This window comes from Euprymna scolopes, chromosome 5 (assembly GCF_053919585.1).
Source record: "Euprymna scolopes isolate OS-2025 chromosome 5, ASM5391958v1, whole genome shotgun sequence".
NCBI lineage: Eukaryota > Metazoa > Mollusca > Cephalopoda > Sepiida > Sepiolidae > Euprymna > Euprymna scolopes.
Window position 1 is genome coordinate 50,328,747 of NC_136486.1, and position 13,991 is coordinate 50,342,737.

Consider the following 13,991-nt stretch of genomic DNA (forward strand, 5'->3'; position numbering starts at 1 on the left):
GAGAAATGAATATAATCAGTGAGAACTACGGGAACCTGCCTACCGTCCTTCCGTTTCTTTTCGTGTTTGCCTCGGCTACAGCCTCCAGCAAAACTCAACGTCCATCATTTTAGAAAGTAAGGCCTGGATATATTATGCACCAGCCCTAGGCCGCCGGGTTCTCTGACCATCGGCCAAATATTTATTTTCTCTATTTCCCAAGCAGCAGGAGTAGCAGAGAAGCTTTTTGCCGAAATCACTTCCTCTCCTGCAATCTATAACCCATTGTCGGTCACCCCCGACTCAACTACAACTCGACCACGGCTCACCCAAATTTCTCACAGCATCTTTCGAAATGCATGTTACCCTACAAGTTATGGACAGTAAGTCAAAAGAAAGAACTATAAAGGAGGGAGAGGTAGAGCGGGAGAGAGACGAGCACAGGAAGAAGAGAGTGTGATTGTGAGGGGCTTTTGTATCTGTTTCTTTGTCAGTGTGTACGTTTATCTGAAAACCTATTTTCGTTATATGTCTATTTTCAATCTTTAGAAATAATAGAGACCCCCTGTAAGACTAGCATAATTAATCGTGAAACAGTGCAAAAAGGGTTGTGTAATCACTAACCGCAATTCTCCTAAACCGGCATTTCTTGAGTCCCGAACGACGAGAAAAAAATGTGGGTATAAGCAAATAACTTATAGACACGCCGGGAATAGACTCTAGACAATCAGTTCGATAGTGATTTTGTAGCTGTTGGTCTGAATGTGCTCATTTGGTCACCTTCCCAAGCTTTACCTTCTCTTTGGGAAGAGAGTAGTTCATCACATGATGCGCCCTACCAAGGGAAGGCCGACGGAGCTTCTCATGTATTTTTATGACATTAGTACGCTAACCACCAAGCACTAGCTTTTCAGCTTAACACTTGACCTTGTGCCCAACCTCTTGGATAGGTTAATAGAATAAACAGATAAAGACGATGTTATATCGGACTTTTCTTATAGACAATTTACTCAATCGAGACTTGGGAGTGTATTCTATTTTACTATTTAGTGTCTAGTATAACATAAGATATATTGACTCATGCTTTTCTTTTTAATGAAAGTGGCGCAGCAGTCCCGTAACAATGCAGAAAATGATATATAGTGAAAAATCTCTCTCTCTCTCTCTCTCTCTCTCTCTATATATATATATATATATATATATATATATATATATATATATATATATATATACATGGGTGAGTGGCTGGGAAAGATATATATATATATATATACATACATATATATATATATATATATATATATATATATATATATGTTTACTGATTAATGAGAAAGAATTCCAACAAAGTGCTCGATTACAAGGAAAAAGTTTCAATATAAGAGCTTAATATTTATTTAAAACTATACAGAAAGTCAGAAAATCATTGGTACTTTCGGTTTCAAGCCTAGCATAAGCCATATTGTTTTCTGTTTCAGAAAACAACATGGCTGACGAAAGCCTAACGTTATTTACCATTAACTTATTCCCCTTATGTTGGACTTGAAACCGAGGGTACCAATGTTTTTCTGACTTTCTGTACAGTGTTTTGTATATATATATATATATATATATATATATATATATATATATATATGTGTGTGTGTGTGTGTGTGAGAGAGAGAGAGAGAGAGAGAGAGGTCGATATAAATGGAAACGTATTACTTTATCAATTTACGTGACATTGCTTGGAATATGATATTTTCGCTCCGTATCGTACATCATAAAGATTTTTCTGTATTGTTTTGACATGAATATATTGTCTTGTAATATTATTATATAAAAACATTATGCAGCCAGGAATGTAGGAGTGTAATAAAAAATTGCTGGGAATCAAAATCTCAATTTTACTGTTAATAGCCGTTTACGTTAACCACAGTCCCATCTGAGCAAGTATTCTGTAAGCGTTGTAAATTAACAAACAGTTAAAACATAATTTCGCAAACATACGGTATTTTATAGAAAAAAAAAAACAAACCCAGCAACTAATAAAAAATTAATTTTGAAAGAAAAACAAAGTATTGCACATCTACTGTTTTTATATACACTGTTGAGACATGAGCCGGGTTAGAGTTAGGTTATGTTTGGGTTAGGATTAAGTTTAGAATTTTATTGTAAATATGCAGTATAAACGCCACTGCGGAATGCATCGCGGAATTGTAGAAAACTGTGTGCGCGAGTTTATGTAAAGGTAAAAATATAAAGGAAAACATGTTTTTTATGAGCATGACACAATTATATGAATGAATTGTAGACTTTTTATGAATATTTTTTTTGTTGTTTTTTATTACAATTTCACCCCAAACAAGGCACATTACCACTTTAATGTAGGGAAATACTATCAAGGACATAAGCTACAGGTGTACTATGTGGGAAGTTAGGCAGCAAGATGTCGGTTCACGTTACACTTGAACTACTGCATGTCAGTACAGTTGGGGAAGCAGGAACTCGGAAGGGTATTCCAAAGTCCAGCGGTTCTGGGGAAGAAACTACTGGAGTAGAAGGCTCTCTTACATCTAGGGATTTCTACTGTGAAGGGATGGGATTTTGCTGATTGTCGGGTTTGTTGGGGGTATTTACGTCGAGGGGGTACAAGTGCTTGCAGTTCGTCAGAGCATTCACCATTAAAATACTTGTAGAACAGGCAGAGGGATGTTACATTTCGTCGATAGGACAGAGGCTAAAGCCTAGATAACAGTTCAGGACGTATTAAGTTGGTGACTCCCTTTTGAACCCTGTAGAGGAGTGAGAGACTAGTAGCAGATGCACCAGCCTAAATATGACAACAATACTCCATACATGGGCGAATGGTCGTGTTATAGAGATACAGGATTGCAACAACCTGCACTTTGCTTGTTTTGGGTTGGCGGGGGTATTTCATTTTTGCACCGGATTTCTACAAAAAATCGCAAAAGTAAACGTAATAAAGTCACGAAAATACTATTTAAGACAAATCGACCACAATATCATTTAAATCAAACCAACGAAAACACTATTTAAAGACATACCGACGAAAATGCAACTTAAAACATATAGACGAAAATGCTATTTGAGGCACACCGACGAAAATACTTTTTAAGACATATCGATGAAAATACGATAAATACATACCAAAGAAAACACTGCTTAAGACAAACCAACCAAATATTATTGAAGGCATGGGGGTGAAAATGCTATTTAAGGCATAGCAAAGAAACATACTATAAAAAACACTGATTAAAGTAGCATTAACGACATACTAACGAAAATATTATTTCAGACAAACTAATTAATATAGTATTTAAGGCAAACCAATGAAATACTATTCAAGACCTACTAAATAAAATAAATTAATTACTATTTAAGATATACCAACTAAAATTCTATTTCAGTTATACTAACGAAAATATTCGTTCGGACAAAACGACGATTGTACTATTTAAGACAAGCAAATGGAAATATTACTTAAGACATTCTACAGATAATAATATTTAACGCATACTAATAAAAATACTTATTCAGACATATCGATTAAAATTCTATTTAAGACATACGAACGAAATACTTTGTAAGAAAAACTGACCAAAATATTATTTAAGGCATAGAAAAGACAATACTATTTAAAACAAACCGACGAAAATACTAGTAAAGATATATTATCCACAATACTATTTAAGACAAACCAATGAAAATTCTATTTAAGACATACTAACTGAAGCATTATTTATTATATACTGGTGAAAATATTATATAAAACATAACGACAAAAATATTCGTTTAGACATACATAATTATATAATAATATTAATTAAGATTTACCAAAGAGAATACACCTATTAAAATACTATTTAAGATATACCGATTAAAGTACTATATAAAACACCCAAACGAAAAATTTTTTTCAGACAAATCTTAAATTAAATTATTAAAAGAAAATACTATTTAATTTGTAATGACAAAAATATTATTTAAGATGTATCGATTAAAATACTAAACAAAATAGTATTAAGGACATACGAACAAAGATACAATTTTAAACAAACTAACGAAAGTACTAGTTAAGATATACCAAGAAAAATACTACTTGAGACATAACTACAACAATAAAATTTAAAACAAACTTATGAAAATACTATTTCTAACATACTATTTAAGACATACCAACAATAATGCTATTTAAGACATACCAACAATAATATTATTCAAGACATACCAACGAAAATACTATTCAAGACATACCAACAACAATACTATTTAAGACATACCAACAATAATACTATTTAAGACACATCAAGGAAAATACTATTTAAGATATACTAACATACTAATTAAGACATAACGATAAAAATAATATTGTAAATAGGGCTGACACACTAGGCGACAAACGGACTACATGCGTGTATAAATGCTTGGACACAATTCTGTATTGCAAATAAAAGAAAAACGAATCATATATGACAGAACATTTGAAATCTATGATATTTTGGTATAGGATAAATATATGGAAGTTTACGTTATCTGAATGAATCCGACCGATTTGGGGAATGCACACATCGCAAATTGAAGACAGTACGAACTCGCATGGCCAGTTGTTTTCGTACTAGCCATGACCTCATTCTGGCAACCTCGGTAATAACTTGAATCATTTAACTTTGTGACGAAATATATGATTCAGCTAGGTTTTAATAGTTTTAACATCCCAAGAATTACCTATTCTTTCACAAGAGGATTTGATTTATTTCATCTCGTTTGAAGTGTCCTAAACACGGAACACTGACGAGTCAATTCTTATCTATTTATATAGCCGAGCGGAATGCCTCCTTCTTGGAAGTTGGTGTTTCTGATCTCCCGGCTTTGTGCTGTAGTGGAGAGCAAGTAACGCATAATTTTGCTGGCATTTCTCTTGTGTGTCAGTTTCGTAGTTTGAGAGAAAAAACAGAAGGAAAATAAGAACAACAAAACTAACAATAACTGAACAAGGAGAAATGTGTTTTGAAAGGTAGTTTCTTGTATTTCATTGTTTTTAACCATCAAGTATCTTGTATAGTGGGATGAATCTCAGATAGTTTGGCTGATGAGAGAGCTTTGGGCTACACCATGAAATAAATAAAATTAAGTAAAATAAAAAAACACAAAATTATTATTCAGTGTTCTTCATTTTCATTGAGAAGATAAATTACTTTTAAAAAGTATTTTCTTTTTCTTGCGGTTTCTCATCGATGCGTTCGATGTTTTATTTTGGCCAAGGCCAACAAAATAAAAAAAAGATTTTGAAATTTACAATCATTATTATAGTTCTTTAAAAAGAATGGTTTTAAATTAAAAAACAAAAAACAAAAAAAACTAAAAGTATTTTTTTTTTTAGCTATTTCGTCTTTTATCGGTTAAACAAAACGTCCAGCGAACAAACATCCGCCTGCCTATTTCGGTCGCTCTTCCTAGATGCGGATTTCTGTAGGGTTGCAATAGTAATAAAATGAATTATAAACAATGTTTTTGCGGGATTGGCGAATGGATGTGAACACGTGCGCCACATATGTGAAAAGAACGCGTGTGACAATTACATTTACTTCACATTCGATTTATTTGGTAACAGGAGAGTAAAGGTTAGACGCAAGTGCGATTTTTAATGATGGAGAAAATTCAGCTGCCCAAAAAACGGGCGTACTGGATTCCAACAAAAATTTTCAAAAATGCCTCATTTCAAAAAGAACTCTTATTCTTTAACCATTAATGGAGCAGATACAACAGTTCTAATTATTCATTGACAAATAAACAATATAGAGATATAATTCATTAATAAGTTTTATTTTTCACATCTACACATCTTTATAAAAGGTTGAGGTTGGCGGTTAAATCCTTACGACGATAACAAATAATAACATAAATTTAATATATGCCTTGTCATGGCTGTTGACATGAGAACAATCTATCCCTTCGATTAAATAGAGGCTTCCGACTTCGAAATGTCCTGGAGATTCTCGTGTAGGACGTAAAAATTCCGAATAGAAGGTTCGTAAATTTGAAAGGATTCAACTGAAGATGGTCAGAGGCCACATTGGACAAACTGTTGTGAATATAACAACGAAGAGAAGAATATCAGAATAACAATTTGGGTAATGCACAAATATACTTTTTTTTAATTCCTCCACGCGTATCTATATAATAGGTTATGTATGTCTGTCGGTTTGTCATACTTTATATCCAAAACACATTTCCATTGTGAAACGTGCAGTTTGAACGTACGCCTCTTAAAAATATATTGTTTCTGGCTCGTAGGGTAAAGTATAAAGTAATAAGTAAAATTCTGTTCTAAGTGATATTCTTTTGAAAATTGGGGGTTCAATTCTTACTGCAAGCGATACTAAGAATACACTTGCGAATTATTCAATGTCTGACGGAGCGATAGCATGCTGCACCAAGGGATTAAATAAAACGTTTTGTTCGAAATTCTGCACAGATTCAACAAAAAGATGCTCGGGTTTGACAGAAAATTTTCCGATTTCGGCAACATGTACCCGAAGAAAAGCAAATGTTACATCAGCGAAATGTTGTGAGAATCACACCCAAGATGAGAACATTGATCCGAATAATCCAAATAATGCAAGTTAAAAATATATGTTAAGTTTGAGAATATCAGTAATATATCTACTTATATATAAAATCACGTTTTCTTTGTGTTGGCGTGTGTGGGGTAGGTGGATACGTTCCCTATGAACTCCGAAATAGCTGGACCCTTTTTCATTGAAATTTCACAAAAATGAACTTTATGCTTCTGTGATTGTTCTTAGATAGGTTTTATATCGGAATGCCTCCGATCAGTATCAAGAATCAATAATCGAAAAAAATCCGATTGAAGAAGGAACAGTCCAATTTTGAACAAACTTAACACCCTTTTATACAGCCTAATAAGTGCATTTGACAAGTTTTTCACCGCACTGGCAGAAGGTCCAGTGTATAAAATAAACAATAGTTTCTTTGATAAGACAGGGGCGGGTTCAAACTGAATGTTTATTTTTTGAGCACAATTGAACCATGATACTTGACTTTTGCAATGTAGACTTTAATTCAAGCTATTATATAAAATAATTATATAAAATCAAGACTAGGTTCTCTACAGTGCAATGTAGACTACAGTGTATTGTAAACTAAGTCACTGCGGGGAGGCATGTGAAGCTTTCTTTCGGTGCACCGTGGTGAGTTCCCGACTAGAACAGGCAGTCCATCGATTTGATTGAAAATGGGCGATTTCAGCGATTTCGATGATAGTATTGGAAGCGTGAAACATTCGTGGATCCTCATTCATCATCACAGCTAGTGCATATATAGAAACATTTTGAGTGTTCCCATGAAACTAATTAATGTATAAATGGATGTACAAGTGGCGATTTTTTTTTCTGATTTCTTTATCTTATTTTGTGAATTTCAAGTGAGTTGTAATTCATGCATTAATAGCGTTCATATTGTGTGTGTGTGTGTGTGTGTGTGTGTGTGTGTGTGTGTGTGTGTGTGTGTGTGTGTGTGCTCGTGTGTACATTGCCCCAAATGAAATGATAAAGGATAATCTTAAGATGGGTCTGTTCTATCTGTGCGTTAAGCAAATACAATGCTATATCGAACGAGCGTGACAAACAAAATTGAAGCGTGACAGACTGACTGACCGACTATCGGACGGCGCCTTTTCTATAGAGGTACATAGATGTATGAACGAAGATAAGAATTGATAGAGTACGAGTTGAAGTGGAAGGAAATCGAATGGAAACGAGAAAGAAAAGACAAATTTATGTATAAATCTCGATTGGTCCATTCACCAGGGATTGAAAAAAATAGAAAGAAAATCAGTTGTAAATAAAGAATAGAAAACAAGCGTAAAAGAAGAGAAAATTATTGAAAACAAATCCAAAAATAAAAAGTTAGACAATTAAAGAGGAAAACGAGTTAAAAAAAAAGAGAATGTGGAAATTATTAAACACAGAGGAAGGAAAATACGTGTAAAAGGAGAAAATATGCGATGAAAGGAAACACTAATAAGAACAAAAGAGAAATATAGGAAAATAAACCATAAAAAAGAAAGAAAATAACCGAAAAGTGGAGAAAGATAATAGACGGAGACACGAGGAGGAAAAATAAAGACGAAAAAAAAAAAAAAAAAAGCATAAAAATAAGTAGGAAAAAGTGTGAAAGAGAAAAAGTTGATAAAATTATAAAGAAAAAAAAAGTGAAAGGCGAAAAAAAAACAAAGGTAAGCGAAAATCAAGAAAGTAATGAAAATAAGTTGAAAAATTGAAATGAAAAATAAACGTAAAAGTAAGAAACAAAGGAAATTATTGAAAACTTGAAAAGGGTAAATAGCGATTACATTAAAATAAGAAATAATGAAAATAAGTGGAAAAGGGGAATGTTAGCAAATAAAAATGAATAGAAGTGAAAATGAAAAAAGGAAGCGGAAAGTAAATGAAAAAGAAAAACTTAAAATAAGTGAAAAGTGAAGGAAAAAAGAAAAACAAATTCCATGAGAATATATAAATAAGCAGAAAATGAAAGAAAACGTAAGCGAAAGGGAAATCAAATAAATGCAGAGGAATTTTTTTTTAAATAAATAAAAAAAAACGTAAAAATGAAAGAAAGAAAAATAACAAAAAAAGGGATTAATACAATATATATATATATATATATATATATATATATATATATATATATATATAAGCAAAGAGAAACGAGAAGAAATAAAATAAGTGAGAACAAAGAAAAAAAAATGAAAATAAGTGAAAGGAAAGAAAAATGAATAAGTAGAAAAAAAGGAAAATAAGCCAAAAACGAAAGTAAAGAAAAGGATAAAAAAAGAAAGGAAATAGAGAAAAAGAAAGAAAAATATACAGAAGGAAAAAAAATAAGCGACTATGGAATAAAAAATGCATTGGAATAAGGAAAACACGTGAAAAGAAAGAAAGGAAAAATAAGCCAAAAGAGAAAAGAATGAAATATTAATTTAATAAAGAAAATGAAAAGTAAGTGGTGACAGCTAAAAAAAAAAAAAAAGAAAAAATAAGAAAAAATGAAAATAAATGAAAGACAGGGAAGAAAAAAGCGTAAAAGATAGAAAAAAGAAATCAACGATACAAGAAAGAAAAGAAAAAATTTGAAAACGAAATAAAGATGCAAGGACGATGTAAAGCTTACTGTTAGAACGAAAGCAGCAGAAGTTACACCAATTGTTGGGGTATGTGGTGGTAGTAGTAGTAGTAGTAGTAGTAGTAGTAGTAAGTCATCTTATTGTGATAGTATAGTATTAGTGGTATCAGAATTAGTAGTAAAAACGTTCCTGTAATAGTGTTAGCAAAATCATCAGCAGCAGAATTGGTATCATTCTATGCAGTAGTAGTTTCGTTTGTGCCGATAGCAGTGTTAAATCTCGGTCCTAATGTTCGTCGAGCGCGTACACTCGTACCTTGAGAATAGATTCATTATGCAACAGCGAACAAAAATGCTTAGCTTGCAATCTTAGTGCAAAATGGTTTGGCTCAGCTTCGATCATATGAAGAGGAGGTTACCTACTCTCTACTTGCAACAGGGTTGGACATAAAGTCAAGTTAACGTGGGGAAGGGTACCAGCTCCTACTGGGAGGGTACAAAAACACTCAGTAACAGACCCGTCAGCATTTCCCGGGAGTGGCGCTTCCAGTAACAGATAATAGCCCAGCCCCTACGGGGAAGTGATGATGTCCCAGATGGTAACCCCTATAACAAAATCAAGCCATATCTCATGTAGACAAGTGTCAGAAACCGTAGTGTAAGAATCCTTAGAATCAGAGTGTCTTGGATTTTATCGGCTCGTATGAAATAAAGCCAAAGGTTCGATCATAGTAATTATTATCTGCAACGTCACTAAATGTGCACGACTAATCTTGGCTGACTGTAATATTACTTTCGAATAAAAGAAAATACGTTATATTAATTAGTCATGCAATTCCATAGTTAAAAATCGTGGAAATGTTCGTATTACACAAAGTCAAAATTGGCCACTAGATATAGGGCTTTCGTTTTACGGAAGTAATATAAGAAATATCTCAATTCATAATAATTCCCTTAGTTCGTATAACTATTACCTCAAACATGTGCACCGTTATCAGTTGAAATAACTTGCGACTAGTTTTTTGATGAGTTAAAAAGACATGAATGCTGCTCATCTGTTTAAGTAGCATTTTTAATTAATCAAATTTTCGCATGATATAATGGGCACGGCATTTTACTGCACACGACAACGTTGACTAAAGTGTTCGCCTATATCGCAACCCGGACTTCTATGTCTATTTTACCAACCCTTTCTACTTTTCTCTGTCTGCGCAATTCCCTAAACCCTATAAACTACTAAAGTCCCTCTCCTCATACTACGGGAAAATACGGTTCTGTGTATAACACAAAACTGCATCCAGAAGTAAGGCTCAAGTTTAGGGGCTTTGACGAATGTGGAAAATAACATAATTAGCAACACTTCCAGGTTCACTCCAACTTGGATTTGTTTTTACACAGGCATCACCACATTATCAATGCCAAGAGGTTACTCGAGGATAAGGATTAAAGAGTGTACAGTAGTTAATTGGACAATATAGTAATCATTAGTAATGGAAATTCGGTGAATTTGTTAACTTATATGGAACGGCTCATCAAGAACTTATTTACGTTAGACTTGAAGACAACCATATTGTAGTCAGCCGAAAAGCAGGAAAACGGAAGACAATTCCACAGGTGTGCAGTTCTAAGAAAGAAGCTTTGTTCATGGAATCTACGTTAAGGTTTAGGCACAGATAAAGAGTTGGGGAAATTATTGATAATGTTTTCAGTTACACTAGTGTTTCTTGTGAAAGTTTTGCGAGGGGGGCATATACTGAAGCTCAGTCGAACACTTCCATGAAAATAACGATACATCAGAGACAAACACGCAACATCTCTTCTGTGAGATAGAGGTTGCAGGGAAGAGAAAAGGACATCTCCTACGAGGCTACGAAGTCTATTTTGAACTCTATCAAGGCAGGACAAGTCCTTTCTAGCAGCTCCTGCCCAGATGTGGCAACAGTATTCCATCCTTGGACGTACCTGGCTCTTATATAGATAGAGAATTGCATCAGCAGTGATATATCTACTGGATCGATAGAAAGATCCCACCATTTTTCCAGCGGCCTTGGCAACAGATTTGATGTACGTGTTCCATTTAAGATTAGGACTAACGGTGAAGCCCAGAAGCTTGTCAAAACTTGAGGCCTCCTGAAGACGAGAGCCATTCATTTCAATTGATGCCAGATGTGGATCAGAATGTTGATGATGTAAAGAGACAAGCTTGGTTTTAGATGCATTAAAAGTAATCAGCCACTCCTTTCTTCATTGTACCACGTGCTCAAGATCAGAGGAGAGAGAATCGGAGAGAACTTGGTCGTTTACTGTCTTAGATGTGCTACCATAAATGGTAGTGTCATCAGCATAAATGTCTACAAATGATGTAAGGATGTGATTTGGAAGATCATTAATGTAGATCAGGAAAAGAGTTGGGCCCAGGATGGACCCATGAGGGACTCCAGCATTAATACTAAGAGCTTCTGATTTTTGCCCCTTAACTACTACTCTTATGAACCTATCAGAGAGAAATGATTTAATAATTGAGAAGACATTTCCAGCTATACCATAGCTGGAGATCTTGTGAAGTAAACCTTTATGCCATACCCTATCAAAAGCTTTAGATATGTCAAGAGCAATTGCCCTAGAAAGATTGCCACCGTCGAGAGATTTGCTAATCCTATGCGATATAACTGTAAGCACATCTGCTGTAGATCTAGCAGAACGGAAACCATATTGAGTGTCACTAAGAAGGTTATTTTTGTTGAGATGGTTGATTACTTCTGTATTTAACACAGATTCCAGCAACTAACTTATGACGCACAGGAGACTTATTGGCCTGTACTGAGAGAGGGATGAGCGATTTTTTTTGTACTTGTTACATAAAAACTATTGTTTATGAACAATTGTCAACAGAATATCTATCTACAAATCTGTCATGACATGGCTGATTGGAATCAGTTAAAGTTGCGATTTTAAATGTGAACACTTTACAGTTTAATTGTCAACTCATTTATCAGTTGTCATGACTCGACACCGACTTCTATTATTGTACCTAACGCAATAAATTAATTCTTTATTTTATACATGTGTATTGTTTTCCACTTGATTATACAGCAAAACTAATGATACACCAAACATATGTACGCTTTCGGCAAAAGTGTCCCAGTAGCATGCTGAAAAACTAAACAAGCAAACCAGATCAGTTTAGTATGAATAACATTGATTAAATTTACAGTCTAGTGTGGATGTATCGAAGATAGTCGTCAGCATTCACGAGTTGTACTCGTAAGAATATTTTCATCTCCACTCAATATGATTAACACTTGAAGATCGTGGTTGAACATCTTGATAATAAATGTTATGAGAGGATTAGAAATCTCTACATATTACTTACTTTAAAAAAGGGGGGCGATCAAAGAAATAGCAATTCTTACCCTTTTGTCATAAATATTTCTAATGGAATGGGAATAATAAAGGACTTAATATTAGGACAACTTAGTAACTCTCGCCTGCCTCCTTTTTTGTTCTTTGGTCTTCAAATTTAATGAGTGCTGATTTTCATCTTGATATTCGATGGGTTTCTAGATGTACGGGTTGTTTGTGAATGGATTATTTTGGCAAACGTTCATATTAAACTGCCCATTTTTGCCAAAAACTAACCTCCAACTAGTCTCTTACTTCAAATCCATTCTATTTCACATGATTATACTAGCCAATCAGATCAATGTATAATCGTAGATAGGGTTGTAATCCCCTTCCATGGGGACAGTGGTCCCTGATAACTTTTTCATTTGCTAAAGCATCTTTTCAGAAATTGTTGTAGCTATATAAGTCTCAAATGCCTCGTCACCGGTGTTGTAGCCTAGCGAGCAAGTAATAATCAACACACACATAGTGGTATAAATAACAAAAAATGCATTAGCAAAAGCATATTACAGAAGGGCATATCATTATTCTGGAACCATAACTGCCACTAATAGTTGCTCATAAAATTTTAGATGTAACTGGATTTATTACCTGGGTAAGTCCATTAATACCTGAAATAGATATATCAGCTTGCCTCATAATATTAATGTGATGATTTGTTTCTATTTTTCTTCAATTCAAATATTATTTAAATATTATTTAAATATTATGAAAAGTCTGGATTCTTCTTTATATTTTTATATGTTCGCTATGCAAACTCTTTTGAAAAATAAAAGTAATATTGTGGATTCGAGCTACTTGATTTTAAAATAAATAGATTACTTGTGACCCGTTTGGTGATCAACACTACTAGTATTAGTTCCACTTTGATTTCCTTCCAAATTGCATTAACTGTGATATATCTGTAAAGAAATCCTATTTGCGTAATTATAACCAAAAAAAACAAAAGGTCAGTACTACGTAACATCGCTTGACAACGTAAGGATAGGTAAAACATTTTAACCTTACCTTGTATGAAGTATTGACAAAGTTATGGAAACGTTGATAACTCAAAAACTATTTATTTGATCATACTGAAATTTTGCATGCTATTTTCTGTTATGCATACATGAAAATTGGAACAATCGGAAATTCCATCGGAACTTCAATAATAATTGAACTTATTCATGACAAAGATAAAGATCATATAAGATGTTGGTCTTTTATTGCTAACAATATGAGATAGTTGCGAGTTTGATAAACAGAATCGAACTTATTGTTAAATGTATTGATATTCTATAATAGATTATATTGACCTTGACCTTTCACTTAAATATCACACAATATAACCATTTCTAAATTAAATCATAACCGATAGTTTGACAAAGGTTGGTGACGATTAGTCAAGCGATATGACCGTCAGACTGAACAAAAAAAAAAATAAACAAATTCGACTAAAATCAAAACCTCCTTAGCCG

At 33.6% G+C, this 13,991-nt stretch overlaps 1 long non-coding RNA gene across 1 annotated transcript in view; it reads right to left on the minus strand.

Moving 5' to 3' along the window:
- The window catches only part of LOC145276806 (uncharacterized), a 196,937-nt gene extending 187,260 nt beyond the window's left edge, over positions 1-9,677 (minus strand). The window contains exon 1 of the long non-coding RNA XR_013868016.1: positions 9,178-9,677. This is a non-coding gene — a long non-coding RNA (uncharacterized LOC145276806). The remainder of the gene's footprint in view (positions 1-9,177) is intronic.
- Between the last annotated feature and the right edge of the window lie 4,314 nt (positions 9,678-13,991).